This window comes from Thamnophis sirtalis, unplaced genomic scaffold, assembly GCF_051295495.1.
Source record: "Thamnophis sirtalis isolate CommonGarterSnake01/CBP01778 unplaced genomic scaffold, rThaSir2_p1.2 scaffold_5, whole genome shotgun sequence".
In the NCBI taxonomy this organism is placed as follows: Eukaryota; Metazoa; Chordata; class Lepidosauria; order Squamata; family Natricidae; genus Thamnophis; species Thamnophis sirtalis.
Window position 1 is genome coordinate 72,314,809 of NW_028261385.1, and position 18,293 is coordinate 72,333,101.

An 18,293-nucleotide genomic window follows, 5' to 3' on the forward strand; every position below is an offset into this window, starting at 1 on the left:
CACATAAGGTATCAAAAGCCAGTTTAGTATAGTGTTCAAGGTTAGTAACCAAGAGCCCATGAATTCTAGTCCTGCCTTAGGCACAAAACCAGGTGGATGACTTTGGGTCAGTCACTTTCACTCAGCACTAGGAAACAAGCAATTTTTTTCTGTTTAATCTGATTAATTTTGGGGGAAAGGATGTGTTCAAAATCTGAATCATCTTCTTTTCAGGTCAATGTAGTATTTGTTTATTGATTTAAAGCATTTATATAGCCACCCATCTTTCAGCAAACTCTAAACGGCTCCCAATCAAAGGTTTTAAAAAACAAAAACAGTTTTTTAAAACTATAAAACACAATAAGTTAAAACATAAAATATTAAAAACAACAAAAATATGGCACCAATGCATGCTAACATGCCATCATCTACAGCCATAAGGGCTTTGGGCCTCCTTCTCAAGCTATAATTCCATGCATATTTCATGTCTCTTAAGTAAACCAATTCAGAGAAAAGGTTTCCAACTCAGTTGCTGGAGCACATTGTCCCCATGCCAACGTTTCTCTTTTGGTCGGAAAAAGTCCTTGATTGAAATAATTGGAAGCTGCTACTAGATAATATTAGCTAACAGAGAGAGCAATAGTAATAGCAGTTAGACTGATATACCACTTCACAGTGTTTTACAGCCCTCTCTAAGCAATTTACAGAGTCAGCATATTAGCCCCAACAATCTGGGTCCTCATTTTACCCACCTTAGAAGGATGGAAGGCTGAGTCAACCTTGAGCCTGTGAAAATCGAATTGCAGGACTGCATTCTAACCACTGCACTGCCACAGCTCAGGTAGATCAACTACTGTAACTACCATGATCTAAAGTAGACAGAGCCCAAGGTTCTTACAAGGAGAGTTTAAAAGCAACATTCAATCAGCATATAGTATATCATTTTCCTCACGGTCATCCCCCAAAGAGTTATGGACCCAAGGCCACCTACTAGGCTCTTGGCTAAGTATTGATTTGAACTACAACATAATAGTCCTGATGATGAGCTCCAGGGAAAGTACATCAGCAGAGGGCCATTACCTTGTGTTTGGTTGCCAACCTCCCAGGAGGCATCTGACGGGCTATTGTGATACAATTTAATCCTCTCACCTTCTGGTAGCTCTGATTAATAACCCACTTTCCTGAGCTCAGGGGGGGTCTGAATTATTATCAAAAGAAGTGAGCTGGGCTTTCGGATACATTACCTCATAAGAAAGCCTTTAACTAACAATTATATTACTCTAAAATAACTTTCTGGAGGAGGACTCTTACACTGAAAAACATAATAAATCTTCAGCCCAGAGCCTTGTTTATTTAGCCAGCTTTGGTCTCTAAATACATGCTGTTACAGTATGAATAAATATGCAGTCAGCAATATCCCTTAATAAAGGAATTAAAATCAGAATTAGAAGAAATGCATGAGACAAAAAATGAGAGCTACAGTTTATGATATATTAAATTATTTTAACATAGTTAAGGAATTACCTGATGTCTTATGAATAATGTAAATCAGTCTCTAAGTTCTCCATACTTTCTTATTCGGTAGGTAAAATCAATGTACGAGTTCGTTTTCACTGAATGTTTAATTTATATGGTAGTCTTATAAGAGTTTTCCTGATAAACTCTGACTGCTGCTCAAAAGCAATTGTAGCATACTTGCTTGACTGTTTTGCTTAAGGATGGGACCCCTTATAGTCATTGATTTGCTTAGGGTGTTTTTTTTTAATCTTTAGGTCAAATTAGATTACCTAACCCTGTTTGAACCGCAGTTTGGCACTTTGTTCATGAGCCCAAGTGTTTTGCTTGACAGGTGCTTTTTCTGTTCTTCATTGCTAAGACTTCATTCCTGTACTATGGCCAGGGTTCAGTCCATTATATACAACAGACCTATTACCTTTCAAATGCTGTTGTATTGAAACTGAAATGCTAGTGGTATATTCAGCTCAGGTTTTGGTTAGTATCTGTGAAATCAAGTCAGCAGATCTAAATTACAAAAATTAGTGCCAAAGAATGAAGTCTACGTAGTTCAGTGGTAGTCAACCTGGTCCCTACCGCCCACTAGTGGGCGTTCCAGCTTTCATGGTGGGTGGTAGGGGTTTGCTGTAACCCTGCTTTATAAATTTTATAAAGTAAAGTTACTTCCCTATTTTATAAATCACCATTACTGTGGAACCAGTGGACGGTTAAATTTTTTTACTACTAACAGAGATACAAAAGTGGATGTTAGGTATAAAAAGGTTGACTACCCTTGACGTAGTTCATAGAGCATATCACAATTCCAGAGACTGTTCAATTTGCACCAACTTTATACACAAACTCTTCTTTTCCACTTCTTTTCTAGCACAACCTACACATTTGTTTGCTCTTGTTAAAAGAATATTGGCATAGTCAGAAAGCACTGCAGAAATAAAGGGATTTACTGTTGAACAGAGTTTGGGAGTAATTAAGACCATCTGATGAATAGTAATGAATAGTAATTGCCCAGACAGTGAAAGTTTCTGATTTACAAAACTGGTGGGAAAAGTGTTACTTCACGTATTTTGAAGTCTGTCCCCTTGCAAATTATGTAAATTATGTTGTAAAATGTAATAAACAACCAAACCTATTGCAGAAGTTACAATAAACTATTATTGTAGAAATAATAACTGGATTTCTGGGCTAAGGCAAAATTGAAAGAAAAAAGAAAAAAGAGAAAAAGAAAAGAAAAAAAGAAAAAAAATTCTCATTTCCCTAAAGCTTCCTTTGGTTCACATTTGTTTAATCTTTCTTAAAACTATCCCCTTCTCCCTATATTTTGGGGAAATATTTTGCTTCATTATACTCTGCTGCCTAGAGGAAAAATATCTCTAAAATCTTCAACATTTAAAATGTATCAAAATAGCTTCTTCATCCTCCATTTCTTGATTTCACAGTCTTTTTACCTTTACCCCACATTGCTTTTTTGCTGAATTGTTCATTACCCATATTCCTTTCTGAAGAGACTTCAGTTTATTACAGTCTTCTGAAAGATTGACACTTTCGGTACCAGACTGAACTTAGTGAGAATTGCACAGCACCTCTGCTTTTCAAGAAAGGTAATTGCCAAAATGCATAATTGCCTGGTTTTGAATACTAATTTGCTTCCCTTGTAATATAGGATATAAATTGAGCATCATTTCTCCCACGAATCTTCTGATTTTTTAGAATGTAAAATGAGTTTTGAAATGCATGCATGTTTTAACACATTAAAATTCTGGTCAGCTGTTTTAGAAGCAGAGAGAAAGAAGACCTTTACCTTTTAGCCTCTTATTCTCATTGAAACACTTGTTGATTGCTTCATACTGTAGACACTGAAATTCTTTAGCATTAAATCCTTACTCAAGATTAAATGCAAAGTAACCCGATAAAGTAATCTTTTGCTTTGTGAATCTCTCATTTGATCCTATTTTGTAGAGTCACATTTCAAGATAAAATGGCTGAGTTCACACAACCCTTTCAATCAAACCAAGGTAGACAAGTGTGACTCCAGACACTGTGAATGTATAAATGACTTAGCCCTACGTATGCATGAATGCAAATATCTGGCATTAAAATATAGCTTAGTGCATGGATGGATGAGTCTATAATTGTGTCATATGCAGCACTGTCCATATACATGTGCTAATTTTAGGAGTATGTTCCCCCAAAAAGCTCAATTTTAAATCAAACCTGGGAGTGGGATTTCTATTTCTCTTGTGCAGAGATTTGTAAACTCATGCATGCACGCCTGCTTTCTCTTCTGAATATAGCATCTCAGCCACACACATACATCTTCAGTCAGACAACAGCACGATTGAAACACATTATTTCCTTTTCTACTGTCACATCTTTTCTTCTGACAAACCCCCCTGATTCAGGTGAAAGATGATCAGCTAAGTAATCAAGGTACATGCATTTCCATAAAGATAAATTATACTTTGATGCCTTCTTATGATAACCCTCGAGAACTGATTACTGTAAACAGGCACCAGGTAGGCGAGGTGTGTAAAATGGTGCTTTAAGGTCATTAAAATGTATGGCTCCCACTCCATGGTTGTTACAGCCGAGACCCTTCGTACCACTGTTTTGTATGCAGGCTGCCCTTCGCCTCCATCTCTCCACTCCTATTTTCAGATTTCATTCTGGAAAACAGCTTTAACAAACAAGAGCCCCTGGAACAATTGCTTCTGTGCTGAAACATGCTGGTCAGTGTCACTTCTATCATTATGTTTCTGGTTAACTGGCTTTTTGAAACACTCCGCACAATCCTAGTTGCCTGCATTTGTTGGCATTTTCAGTTGTTTAAAGCTGTTGCCTAGCCTTGATCAGTCCTCTCTTCTTGATGCCATATCAGAATGCCAGCATACTAATACAGCTTTCATTTTTCCCACCTTGCATAACTCTGTCCTTTCAGATAGATGCATGCCAAGACACATGTAAATCATGGATGTAATTCAGAAGATCCATGAAAGTGTTAAGCCGAACGTTTCATCACCCTGTATTTATTTTCCTGTCTACTGCGAATTTCTGAAAATGCACTTACTTCATTTATGAGTCTACAGTTCATTTGAGATACCTGATTTCTAACATGAGCTTAATCCAGTCTTCATGCTTGTTTCCTAGATCTATCATTACATATGATTGGTCATTTTAGCTGCTTTTTTTCTGATAGGAATTCATCTCCTCTTTCTTGTGGGCATCTTCACCTAGCAACTCTTCTGTCTCTTGAAAATTACTTTATTTATGAAGCCTCCATTCTTCTATTGCTTGCTGAAACCAAAACTGTATATTTGTTAGGCTTATTATTGTAAGCCAGAGCAATGATTTTTAATTATAATTTTGCACTGAGTAAAACACATGCATTATATTATCCACAAGGGTACAAGCTTTAGATAACCATTCAAGCATTTAATATTTGTTGGAAATGGAAGAGGAAAAAAGGAACATAGTAAGGGGTTGATAATGCAAGTTGGCTGTGCTATACATTTATTTGTTTGATGTCAGGTTTTTATAAAGCTGCTCATCTCAAATAATGTTAGTTGTACTGTTGATGGCATACAACAGAAATGAAATAATAATAGCACTCTAAACATCTGGCTGATTGTGTGACACACAATAATAACATCTCTAATACCATCAAACAATTTTTGCCTATCTCGGGTGCGTGGGGAGGAACGTGATAAAAATTCAAATTTAAAGAGACATCCCTTGCTTTTCATAATATTATGTCAATATTAGCTTATTGCTAAGTTTTAAAATTTCCACCTGAAAATGGTAGAAACAGTCTCAGAAAAAGACTGAGAACTACAAGGCATTTTGCAGATATATCCTGAGAACTACAAGGCATTTTGCAGATATATCCTGATTTAATTATAAGAATAATTTAAAATGTTATTTTTAAATTTGAGTATGTTTTTAAATATATTGTAATTCAAATCAACTAGTAGATAGGGATATTTACTGTACCTTTATTTCAATTATTTTATTAGCTCAATAAATCAGTGTACAAAGTTTTGTATTTGTGAAAATTCTTTACCAAATAAGATGGTAAAGAAAAAAACACCAAAAATCTTTTTTTTAAGAGAGAGAGAGAGGTTTCAGGGGAAGAAAAACATAGCCAAACATAGGCATTTTTGAATTGGTGTTTGTTTTTTGTTTGGGCTTTATTTGCTTGTTTTCTACAGTCTGATGAAGAATATAAAAACCTATTTAGGGTACTGTAATATATGAAATAAATGCATTTTATTCTGAAGGTCAGACTCATATGCTGTAGCAAATTGTAGGCAAAGCTTGCCTCAAATTGAGGCAGACCTGCATTCAGAACATTGCAGTTTCAGCTATAATAGAAAATGTTGCCAGGGAAAAAATTGTATCCAGGAGTGAAATGACATATCTTTAGATTGGGAGTCCTACAGTGAGCCAGATAGCTGACAGCTGATGTGCCTAATATAATTTCATCTGAATCTGTCTACTAGAGACCATTAAAATAAGTATTCTGCAGAAGTCCAAATTCTGAGTCATTCTTGGGTAGGAGATGGAAAACAAAAAAGAGATGGAAACAGGTTCTGATCATTCACATATTTTCATGTGGACTAATGGTGCAATGTCACTTGAGCTGTTTGGGAAGTTTATCGATACAAATAAGGAAGAGAAAATGCAAAATCATAAGTCAGTAGTGTCATGGTAGACTTTTGTGAGGTCCATACTAAGGAATTTGCAACCTGGTACCTTCCAAAATCACTGCAAATGTCCCACTCCACTCCCAACATCCCTCTTTATTTTCATGAGTAAGAAATGGGGATTGTTTTTTAAAATGCATTTAGGAACTCAGATGGATTCATGAGAACTGAATAGGGTGTTTATTATTGGAGAGATTTACGTATGAAATATAGAGGTTCTTTATAATGTATAATTCCAAATTAAGGGTAAACTAATCTTTTCATAGTTTTCTTCACACACACATCCCAAATTGCCTATATAATTCCACGAATTAACTTGACATTTATACAATATTAATCATTGCGTATTTTACAACTGTAATGCCTATGCTGCTGTTAATATTGAATAATCTGTTTCTACTATATGCTCCAATATTTCTGGATTCCACAAATTCAGGAATAAACAGCCATGTATATTTTGCAAGGAGCCTAGGCTGAGGGAGACAATATGAAGATAATGCATTTGAATGGGAAAATAATAGATTGGATTATTCTAGAAATGTTAAGTAAATTCATACATAAAATGAAGTTTTCTGTTTTAAGAACCAAGATAAATACCATAGTTCACATCTAGTACAGATAGTCTTCACCTTACAACTATTCGTTTTGTGACCGTTTAAAGTTATAACAGCATTGAAAAAGTGACTTATGACCGGTTTTCATACTTACGACCATAGCAGCAACCCCATAATCACATGATCAAATTTTTGGCACTTGTCAGTAGGCATATATTAATGACACTTGCACTGTTCCAGGGTCATGTGATCATGTGATTTGTAACCTACTCAGCCTGCTGCCCACAAGCAAAATAAATGGGGGAAGCCAGGTTTGCTTAATGACTGCATGATTCATTTAATAACAGCAGTAATTCACTTTAAAATGTCGCAAAAAGTCATAAAATGGGGCAAAACCAGTGGTGGGATTCAAACAGTTCGCACCACTTTGGGAGAACTGGTTGTTAACTTTCTGAGCAGTTTGGTGAACTGGTTGTTGGAAGAAATCATTAGGGCAGAGAACCGGTTGTTAAATTATTTGAATCCCACCACTGGGCAAAACTCACTTAATAACTGCCCTGCTTAGCATTGGAAATTTGGGGCTCAATCTTAGTCATAAATCAAGAACTACCTGTATTTGAAAAACTGGTCCAGATATAACTGCAGATTAGTGCACTATAATAGAGCACTATAATAGAAAGAATATTATAATACAGAGGAAGAGGACATTGCCAGTGTTAGGAACAGAAATGGATTCTAATTGAAAAGAGAAAAAATTACAGTAGGGAATAGAAAATAGAAGAGAGAAAAATAAGAACAAGAGCATAGACGATGCTTTTGAAAGACTCTTCAGAAAAGCTCAGTTTTTAATAACTTTCTAAAAATTACCAAGCAGGGGGCCACCCTGATCTCAGTGGGAAGCCTATTTCATAGCAATGGCACTTTTATACAGGGAGAGCACCTTCTGGATTTTTGCCCCTCCCCCGAGCCATCTGGAAATATTGGTCAGCAACATAATCTAACATGCAACGTTGAATCTGACAGTAGCTGCCAAGCCAAGTAGGGCTTCATAGGGTGTCACCACCCTTCAAATATACTCAAAACGGAACTGGTAAGTCTGTTGAATATGGATGACGCATAAATTCAAATAAATAAATAAAGGTATATTATTGTATGGCTGATTGTAATTTGCAGATAGCTTCTAAAGAGAGCCCCATGTAAAACACACTGCAGAAGTTTATAGGGATGAGTTACTGTTACTAATTTCTCCTGCACCTGGTAAAGATAATAGTTACTGCATCTACTGAGGACCAGCAAACCCACCCACCCACCCACATCTTGTCATGGCATCATTTAGTGTTCAGGAAGGAGTCACCAGGAGTTCAGAAAGATGGTACGAAAGAAAAACCCCAATGCATAAATAGCATTTCTGTCTTTAACAGAAAGGACCTTGGAGGCCTTCTAATCTATCCCCCCATTTGAACAGGAGATCCTATTCCAGTAATGGAGAACCTTTTCGGCACTGAGTACCAAAAAGGTTGCACGGAAACATCATGCACGTGGGCGCTCGTTAAGGCTATGTTCCAGAAAAGCCGAACTTCCGGGTCCTAGGGTACATGCACGCCTGACGATCAGCTAGCTGGTGTGCATGCGCAGGCGGGTTTTCGGCATTTCTGTGCACGTGAAGTGATCACGCTCTGGAAAAGCCGAACTTCCGGGTTCTGTTGTGTATGCGTATAGCGATTTTCGGCACTGCCACGCACAGGAAGGACACGCGTGCACGCCAGAAACCCAGAAGACAAAAAGGCAAGGCTGCGCATGCCAGGTGACATGGCTTCGCGTGCCACTTTGGCCACATAGATTTGCCATCACGGCCCATTACTGTTTCAAACAAATGGCTGTCCAATCTCTTCTTAAAAACCTCCACAATTTCTGAAGTCAAGCCATTTCACTGATTAAATGTTCTAACTATCAGGAATGTTTTTCCTTTTTCTAGTTTGGTTCTTCCCTTGATTAGTTTCCATCCACTGCTTCATGTCTTTCTTGGCTTCAAACCTGCACAGCTTCCTGGCACTGGAATAAACATTAACACCATTTTCCCCAGAAGAGAGCCATGCTAGGAACACTTAAGATTCTGCACTGAGCCCTCAAACTCATAGGCCACTGGTAGAGGATCCAAGACTGAGGAAGACACAGACCACCCAGAGAAATAAGAAGGGAATATTTATTTCTAAGAAACAAAGAGAGGAATGGAACTGCAATTGTTTTCTCTGTCAAAATGTATGCCTTATCAGAACATCAGATTTTGAGCCTCGGGACTGAAGACAAGACACCACCATTTTGAGCCTATGCAATTAAGGACTAGGGATGACATGATAGCAGTATTCCAGTATTTGAGGGGCTGCCACAAAGAAGAGGGGGTCAACTTATTTTCCGAAGCACCAGAGGGCAGGACAAGAAACAATGAAAGAAAACCAATGAAGGAGAGAAGCAACCAGAAATTACGGCAAAACTTCCTAACAGTGAGGACAATTAACCAGTGGAACAACTTGCCTTCAGAAGCTTCATCCCTGGAGGTTTTAAAGAAAAGACCTTTCTTAAATGGTATCAGCTCTTGTGCTTGAGCAGGGTGTTGTACTAGAAAACCTCCAAGGTCTCTTCCAGCTCTATTCTGATTGACTGAAAAAAAAAGAATACTAGAATCAGTATCTGGTTTTGTACTAAACCCAAAAACCCTAAAAGTTTCATTGCATACAGACATTTTACAAATGTCACACAAATCCTGCAACAGCAGCAATGAAGTAAAATGGCCACAACCTTGAAACAAATTGTGCTTTCACAATAGCTCCATTTTAAGTGTTATGCATACTTTTCAAAAAATTACCTAAAATTACCAGTCCCCTTCCTGACCTAGGCAATATCTATGATCTGGCACTTTTTCTTGCACCTTTGCTGTAAGAAGATGTATTGATTTCTGCCAAAATCATCTTTGTGACTCCACTATGCAAAACACATAAAAACATGTGATAACTGCTTTGTCACAAAAGCAACATTACAGTGTAGCCAATGGCCTTAAAAAAAACTGTCTCACAATCAAGCAGACATGTTGGACTCCATTAACAGCTTAGTCTCAACGCCTGAGGGAAAAGCTCAAGGCTTTCCACAAAGCTAACAGGATCAGGATCTCAGATGGGGTACTGAAGCCATGACAAGGAAGGACTTGCCCTAAGAATTAGCTGCAACAATTGTCAGTGAAGCAATCACTTCCACAGCACCAGAATTTTTGCCGCCCCATTTTCTAAAAATCAAATGCCATCCACCTGCGATAGTCCTCATCCCCATCATTCATGCTGCCTCCTTGCATTTCTTTAGTAAATTGCAGTAATCAAACCACCTCTTGACTCTCAATGAACTGGGACTTCTTCTAGCTAACCAATAGATGGGAGCACAAAAAGCAACCATTACCCGGCATCCCAATGCAGAAATTGGAGCAAATTACAGGCAGTCCCCTTCTTCATTACCCCAATTGGGATTAGAATCTTGGTCGCTGAGTGAAGTGGTCAGTGATCGAGATGTTATGTGACTCCCATGTAACTGCTTCACTCAACAACCCCCATCCTGTTAAGAAGGTATTTACATTTAGCAGCTGGAACAATGGGGTTGTATAATGAGCTAGAACCAGTGGTGGGTTCCTACCAGTTCGGCTGAAGCGGTAGTGGTTTGGTGGCCTGGGTCACTAGAACTGGCAGTGACCGAGGCCTGCCACGACTCCGAACCGGTTCTCCAAACCAGTTCTTGTAGGTACCGCCATCTTGTTTTTCAGTTTTAATTGCACTGCTCATGCATGCACAGCACACATCATCAAGCACGCACAGCATGCATCAAGCACGCACAGCATGCATCAAGCACGCACAGCATGCATCAAGCATGCATGTGCACAAGGCACGCACACAAGCGAACTGGCAGTAGCGCCTGCCAGAACCCACCTTTGGCCAGAACATAGTTATAGTTGATTGATTGGAAAGTGCTGGCTCACTGCGTGAGGCAATCTGTGCTGTGATTGGCTGTGGTGGGTGTGGAGGCGGAGTTTCCCTTTCCCCCCGCTTTTTTCTTCCGTGCGCCCTGTGTGCTCTGTGATTTACCTCATGATGCTCCTGTTTGTCTGACTAGCTAGTGTGTTGTATATATCGATGTAAAATCTATTTATTTATATAAAGCTACAATTTCATCTCAGCATCTCTGACTACATTTGGACACCTCTGATACCAATTCCCTGATACCAACACTCCCAGTTGCAGTTGTTAAGCAGTTGTGCAGGTCATTAAGCACATGGAATCTGAGTTACAGAGTGGACTGCGGGGTGGACAGAGTGGACTCTGGGGGCGAGAGCCTGGATAGCATCAATTAGGAACTGAAAATCCTCCATGCCGCAGCCTGTGTCAGGCCTCCCCCCGCCCCGACAATCCTGAGGCATACACACTCCTTCTCTTACCATACTGCCACTCACTCTGCCCAGGAGTTAAAAATCTTCCCTCCCCAAATCCTAAGAAGGATTTTCAGCCCGAGTAAAGAGACATGTGCACATTGGCCTGTGCCAGGCTCCCCAGGGCCTCTTCGCCCTCTGAGAGATGTCTTACTTTACCAAGCTGCCTCTGTCTTTGAATTTCCACTCACTCTCCTCTCTAGGGACTGGCTGAAAGAGAGGCATGCCAAAGGATGTCGGCTCCCCTCCGTGCATAGAAGGGAACTCCTTCAGCAGGGTGAAGGAATGGAGCTCAGATCTTCGGTGTCAGCTCCAGGCAAGGGAGAACCTCTCATAAGTGTGACATGGAGTGATCTGAATTCTGTGCTTTCGATTATGTAGAAGGAAAGAAAAGATTGGAAAATAACGTGTTTCCCTTGGTAGCAGGTCTCTGGGCCATTTCCAGATCTATACCTTTTGGATGCTAGATATTGAAAGTCATACCCCTTGATACCAAAAGTCGTATCCCTAGATACCAGAAGTAGTAAAAGGGCCAGGTTCTATTTCTGTAAGAGAGATGATGTTTGTATTCTGCAAATGAAAAAGAGCCAAGGGAATGTAACTCACCCTCAGATTAAAATGGCAACTTGAGACTCCTGTCACTCATTTCCCTGTTATATTTTATGATTAATTATCACCCATTTATAAACTTATCAGCTTTGGGTCTACAGCCATTAAAAAAAAGAAGATTGATAGATTGCAGATGTGTGGCTTTTCAGCCAATGAGCCCTGTGTGAACTATTATTAGTATTTCCTTTTCTGATCTGTTTTCAACACATACCTGTCTCTGACTGAATAATATAAGACATGCAGATCTTGTACATCGAACTGCCAAGTTACATCTTGACCTTGTACACTGCTCTGAAGTTCTCAAATCTATTTCTGAAATTTTCAAATACATGACAACTGTTCTTTCCCCCAACAGTTCTGGCTTGCCATATGAAAGCAATTGCAAACATTTACAAAGCAAGATCTGCCGCTCTGAAGACATTCAGCATTTTCCATAATGTTTTCTAACTTGATGTTCTTCAATTGTGTTTAGACAACAACTCCCCAAATTCTCTAACATGCATTTTGGTTGTGTTAGCTGGGGATCTATCAGCCTAATTCACATACAGAATGTTCAATTAGAAATAGTAATGTTATGGTAGGAATAGTAATCTATTAACATGCTACATTTTGTTGTTTAATGATATATATTTATTGCACTTTTTCCAGATAATTGCTTCATTAAGATGGCAATTTGAATACAGTATATTCATCCATCCAGGAAAAACTTCATCTTGGATTTTATTTTCCTTTCCCAAAGAAATAGTTACCGTACATGATGGTGTTTTTGCTGATACAGGACATTGACCCATTAATGCATTAATGGTTAACACCTTCTTAACACTAATGGAAGCAATTACTGGGAATAGTTTTTTATACAGTACCAGCAAGATTGTGTTCTATGTAAAACAAATATCCTTGCCTTTCCACCAGAAATAGAAAAAAAATACTTCAGAATCTGATCGATCAGCAGTATGTCTTAGCTAAATCAGAGCTAAAATCAATCTGTTCTCTGGATCAACTGTACTGGAAGGTAAGTCCCACTGAACTCAGAAAGGCTTCCCTTTTAACATCTCAGGCATTACATACAATTATTTTGGCTATCCTCCATGCAGTTCCATAGTCTGCTTTTAGGGTTAAGTAGTGTCTAAGGCTAAGCCCTGGCATTTTTCTTGCTTTTCAATTGCTTTCGTTGGATTCCAGCATTTCTGTGTGTGGGAATCAGGGGAAGGAAGGAGTGCTGTACTTGCAGAACACTATGCTTGCAGAAGGTAGTTCTTTTACTACAATAGGTGCCCCAAGGAGTGCTAAGGCTTAATCAGAATTGAGAAAGAAGCATCCCTTGATCTCAGGAGCACCTTTGTCATCTTCATAAAGACTCAACACATAATCCAGCCCTATTTGTTGGTTGCAGACCTGCCAGAAGAGTTCAACATTGGATACGGATAACCTTAATTCTCAATTTGGTCTGTGGAATTTGCCAGGGCTACATCTGGATTGAAGGGTGTCCCTGTGTAAGGTGGAACTATGCCAGTAACAGAAGGTGTCATCCAACGTGACATTATAGCCAACTTGCTTAGTATCCAGTATTCTTTCCAATCTCACAAAGGCATAGATAGAAACACTTCTCGTGAGGATTCATTTCCAAGAGGTCCATTGCTAAAGTACCAAGCAGATGGCAACATTAACCCGGAATTCACTACACCTGTGGAACCCACCACACTTGGAAATATATTACTGGCTTGCACACACAGAAATTAGGAGCCTCCAAGGAGAATGTATGGTGAGACTTTGATTTGCACTTGAGGTAGCAATAAGACCAGGGGTGTCAAACTCAATTTCATTTAGGACCGCATTAGGGTTGTTTGATTTCGGGAGCTGTGGTGGGCATGGCCAGGGTGGGCATGGCTAGCTCGACATCACTCATATTGGTACGCCTGTGATGGCCCGAGTACTCTGCCAGCAAAAATGGGCTCACGAGCTCAGTTTCTGGCTGCAATGGCCTCCTGCAACTCTCTGCCAGCGAAAACGGAGCCTGGGAGGAGCATGTATTTCTGGCTCTGAAGGCTTCCTGCAACCCTCTGCCAATGAAAACAGAGCCTGGGCGGGCCGCACACAGCCCTCCTGAGCTCTGTTTTCAGTTGCAACAGCCTCCTACAACCCTCTGCCAGCCAAAATGGTGCCCAGGAGAGCCACATGTAGTGCTCAATGAAGAGGGAGTCAAACTATTCTCCAAAGTACCTGAGGGTAGGACAAGAAACAATGGGTGGAAACTAATCAAGGGGAGAAGCAATTTAGAACTAGGGAGAAATTTCCTGACAGTTAGAACAATTAAGCAATGGAACAACTGGCCTCCAGAAGTTGTGAATGCTCCAATATTTTTAAGTTTTGAAGAATGAGGAGGAGGAGGAGGAGGAGGAGGAGGAGGAGGAGGAGGAGGAGGAATGTTTGCTTTATGAAGTTTTATTATTGGAGGAGAAATAACATTAGCTGTTATTTTGTGATCACAAATGGCTGTTTTAGGTTCTTGGATCTCTTTTGAGATCAGAACTGATTTATCTTCAAACAGAAAATATATTGGAGGTTCATGAAACTGAGACAGCTCCAATAAATATTATTTTACCTTTTCTGCTATTTTTTCTCTCTCAACTACCTGCTTAGCTCTGGTTTTCTAACCTGAAATTATTAGGTTTCTTAGGAAAATAATGAAACTGGATTAAAATACATGTATAATAACATTGAAGGACAAATACTGAGGCATTTATTGTATCTGTTATAATACAATAAAGAAAGCTACAATAAATTTATCTCCTACCCCACCAGTTTTGCTTATTACAAGCAGAAAGGCATATATATCTGTAAATACAGAATCAGGATTTGTTATCTTTGGCTAATTAAACTGAAGTATTTTTCTTTGTTTTTACAAAAGAACTGCTGGGTTTCCCAGGATCTCTATTAGCCACTAGAGGCCACTGCCACACGTGGCAAAGTGGCTTGGCTTTCTATCTCTCTATTTGAATCTGGAGTAGGAGTATGGGGTAGTTTACATGGAATGATATGGGCCACCAGAGAAAAATGGATGCTACTACATTAGACTATGTGTAAACAAAGAAATTCTGGAAGAAAAACACATTCTGCAGAATGAAAAATGGAACATTTAACTAGATTCCCTTTTCAGAGCATGTTTTATAAGTAAATGAGCCCTTTCTCTTGGAGAAACCTACCTCTGGCACTTACCAATGTGACTACATTGCACAAAGAGGTTATTGTCTTATCTAAGATTGAGGAATTGGGTAATGCTACATGGAGACCTCAGGTTACAATGGCAACTGGGATTGGAAGTTCTTTCACTAAACAATACAGTCGTAAAGCATGACATCACATGACCATATTGCTTGGCAATTGCAATTCTGGCAGTCACAGTTGTCATTGTTAAATGAGGACCACATGAGTTGTTAAGTGAGGGCCTCATGTGATTGTGACTTCTGACTTCCTACCAGCTTTCTCACTGACATATGTTTGTAGGAAGATGGTAGGGAACATTGGAAGTTGTCATCACATGACTTTGGGGACACTGCAAGCTGGAACTAGAGAAAAGAAGAAATGCTTCTCAATAGCATATGGAATGAACATTTTTAAAAACCAAAGTCTATTTTGGCTTTTTTCCTTCATCCCAGCAAAGCTTTGGAGAACCCGGAAGAAGCAGGAATTGCAGCCAAGCTAATCACAATATTTGTGTTTCCTTAATCACTAATAAGCATTTTTTTGTTAGATATTCAAACATTTCAACATACAAATATCTTGAAATGACCTCAGTGAGATCTGGGCACAGAAAAATCCATTTAATGCTTATAAAATAAGCACTTATAACCATGTACATGCTGGTTTTGCACATAATTCTTTACCATAAACTATGGTTCAGACACCATAGTGACTGGGTTCAAATACCAGGCTGAGCAAGACCAAATAAATCATATTGTAACTTAGTATGGCATGCGAGCCTAGTCGTAATGAAATACGAAATGAAACTCAAGTCTTCTGACGCTATTTTCAACATGGTATATTACCCTGGTTTTCTTTTATATGTGAATGTATGTTTCAAGTGAGAATAATTCAGTTAGTAATGCATATATGTGAGAATGAAATATAAGCAATTATTTAAACTTGATGTACTTTGCACTTACCTTTGCACTTCTTAAAATAAATATAAACTAATGTTCAAGTAATTGCTAGGTAAAAAATACAGGATGTTTCATGGACTGCCTCATTGCATACAAACTATTCCAAGTATCGACTGTAAGGCACTGTTCCATCTAAATTAAAGTCAAGAAAATGATAGGGCCTTTTGTGTTATGGAAACCTTACTTTAGGAATTTAGTTCAAAGGGAATCTCACCTGGCTCCATCTCTATTGTTTCTCTGTCATTTTAGATATTTTAAAAATCACTCATGGTTGTTGTTTTTTAATGTCTAGTTCTGATTGATGCCTTTGAGGTGCTCATTTCTACCTTGGTTATTTGTCTTTTTCTACACTGTGAGTCTGCCTTGAATTAGTCTTGACTTTTGATGACTAGTTCCCTCTGATTTTCAGAAGTGATCTGCAATTGCCTTCTTCCTTAGGCTGAGAGAAAGTGATTGGCCCAAAACCGCGAGCCAGCTTCATACCTAAGATGAGACTAGATATTAAACTCTGTGTTTTCTAACTGTGTCTTAGTTAAAACACCAAACTGGCTCTCCGAGTCATTTTTTAAAAGGCTTCTCATCACTATTTTGCAAAGCAGAAAACAAAGGAAATGCCAAAGAAGGAAAAGAGAAGCTCCTCTGTTCTACCTAAGAATATTTGGGACTTTAAAAAAAGATACAACCATTGTGTATATGCAATTGTATTAAAAAAAATATCACCAGGCAATCATCACCATGTAATCTCTATTTGGTGTTCACCTCAACCCCACTTTCTATCACGGTTTGCTTGTTAGTCTTCAGCCTGACTGAAAATCAGAAGTTAGTTGAAAGAATTATAGATGGCAGACTTCCTAAGCTATTTACTGGATAAACAGCCTGGCAAAAGACTTAGTCCAAAATGTGGAATAGAGATGAGAAACATTTAGCAATGTCTCCAGCCTTGATCTCATTCCTCTGTGTAAACAAGGCTACATTCCTACAGTGGTCTAGCACTAGTTATCATCACTTTGACAGACTAATGATAATATATGGCCAAAAAAAGAAAGAAAGATATCCACTGATTGCCCTTAGTGTGCTTAGCCATCTTTTTAAAGTGAAACTCTTTTTGAAATTGTTTGTGCCTCATTAGGTAGCCTCAGTCTCAGCAAAGGAGAAATTTGCTTTAATGGCATTGTTTTGAATTGCTGAGGGAAGAATCTATCAACTGCAAGGTGCCCTGCTGCTGAACTCAGCCAAAAGGCGGTTAATAACTCCAGCAGATGTTTCAGCTTTTTAGGCCAACCTGAGTTCTCTCCCCCCCTCCCCAATCATTTGCCAATATGATACAAATCCACAACTCAGAGTTGCTAAAGGAGAAAGAAAAAACCTTTACTCCATTATTGGCAATTATTTCCCAATACATAATTATTTGCCAAGAGAACAAAAAAGGAATCCTCAAAGTACTGTTTACACTTTCAGGATTAACCCTTTAAGGGTAAAAGCAATAAAAAAAAAGGGGGGGACCACTTTTCTCAGTGATTTTTAGTTTGCAATGAGGTGTTACTGAAAGAAAAAATGGCATTCTTTTAAATCATATTTCTCCTTTATCTTTTATATCACCGAACAATCCTCCCCTCCATCACTACTTTGATAGTGTTTTGAACTAAAATGTTTTGAACTAGCCCTACCAATGGTCCAGATCCATGTTAGTTTGTCACATGGCTCTTGCTTCTTAGCAAATTGCTCTGGATTCAACTGAGAGATTGATTAAGTGCATGTCAGTCAGTCTTATATTTATTTCAGTGGGTCTTAAGCACATCTATATTTGTCAGTATTGTGATGTCTTTGGATTAAGGGATTACCTGTGAGGGCTGAGTAGCAAATTTTCAACCCTCTTGCAAAATACTGTCGATTTTTTGCAGTAAACCAAGTAGAAAATTAAAAAGCAAAGTTGCTTTCTTAAAGTATTACTGAACTGGTCAGCAGTTGGTTATTCTGTCATCTAGTTTAGCATAGACTCTCTTTGATTCTCTGCATTAAGCTGCTATTTCCCTATAGCACTGCTTGGTTTTAAGTGCTCTGACCTTCACAGTTTTGCAATATTAGTTATGTGCTTTATAAATACTTGACTATTACTGTGTTGTACAAAAGCCATGACTGTATAGTGTCAGCACTTTCATGCCGACTCAAAAGTCTTGATCATATTTATATTCCAAGTATTTATTTAACTTTAAGCTCTATCATGACTTTGGGTAGAATACAATATAAGGCAAACAGTACACTATCAAACAATACAAAAAAACTGGAGAAACTCAGCAGTCTAACAAGCAATCAT

At 38.6% G+C, this 18,293-nt stretch overlaps 1 long non-coding RNA gene across 1 annotated transcript in view; it reads left to right on the plus strand.

Moving 5' to 3' along the window:
* LOC148045423 (uncharacterized) overlaps positions 1 to 18,293 on the plus strand; it is a 43,133-nt gene that overhangs the window by 16,453 nt on the left and 8,387 nt on the right. The window lies entirely within an intron of this gene.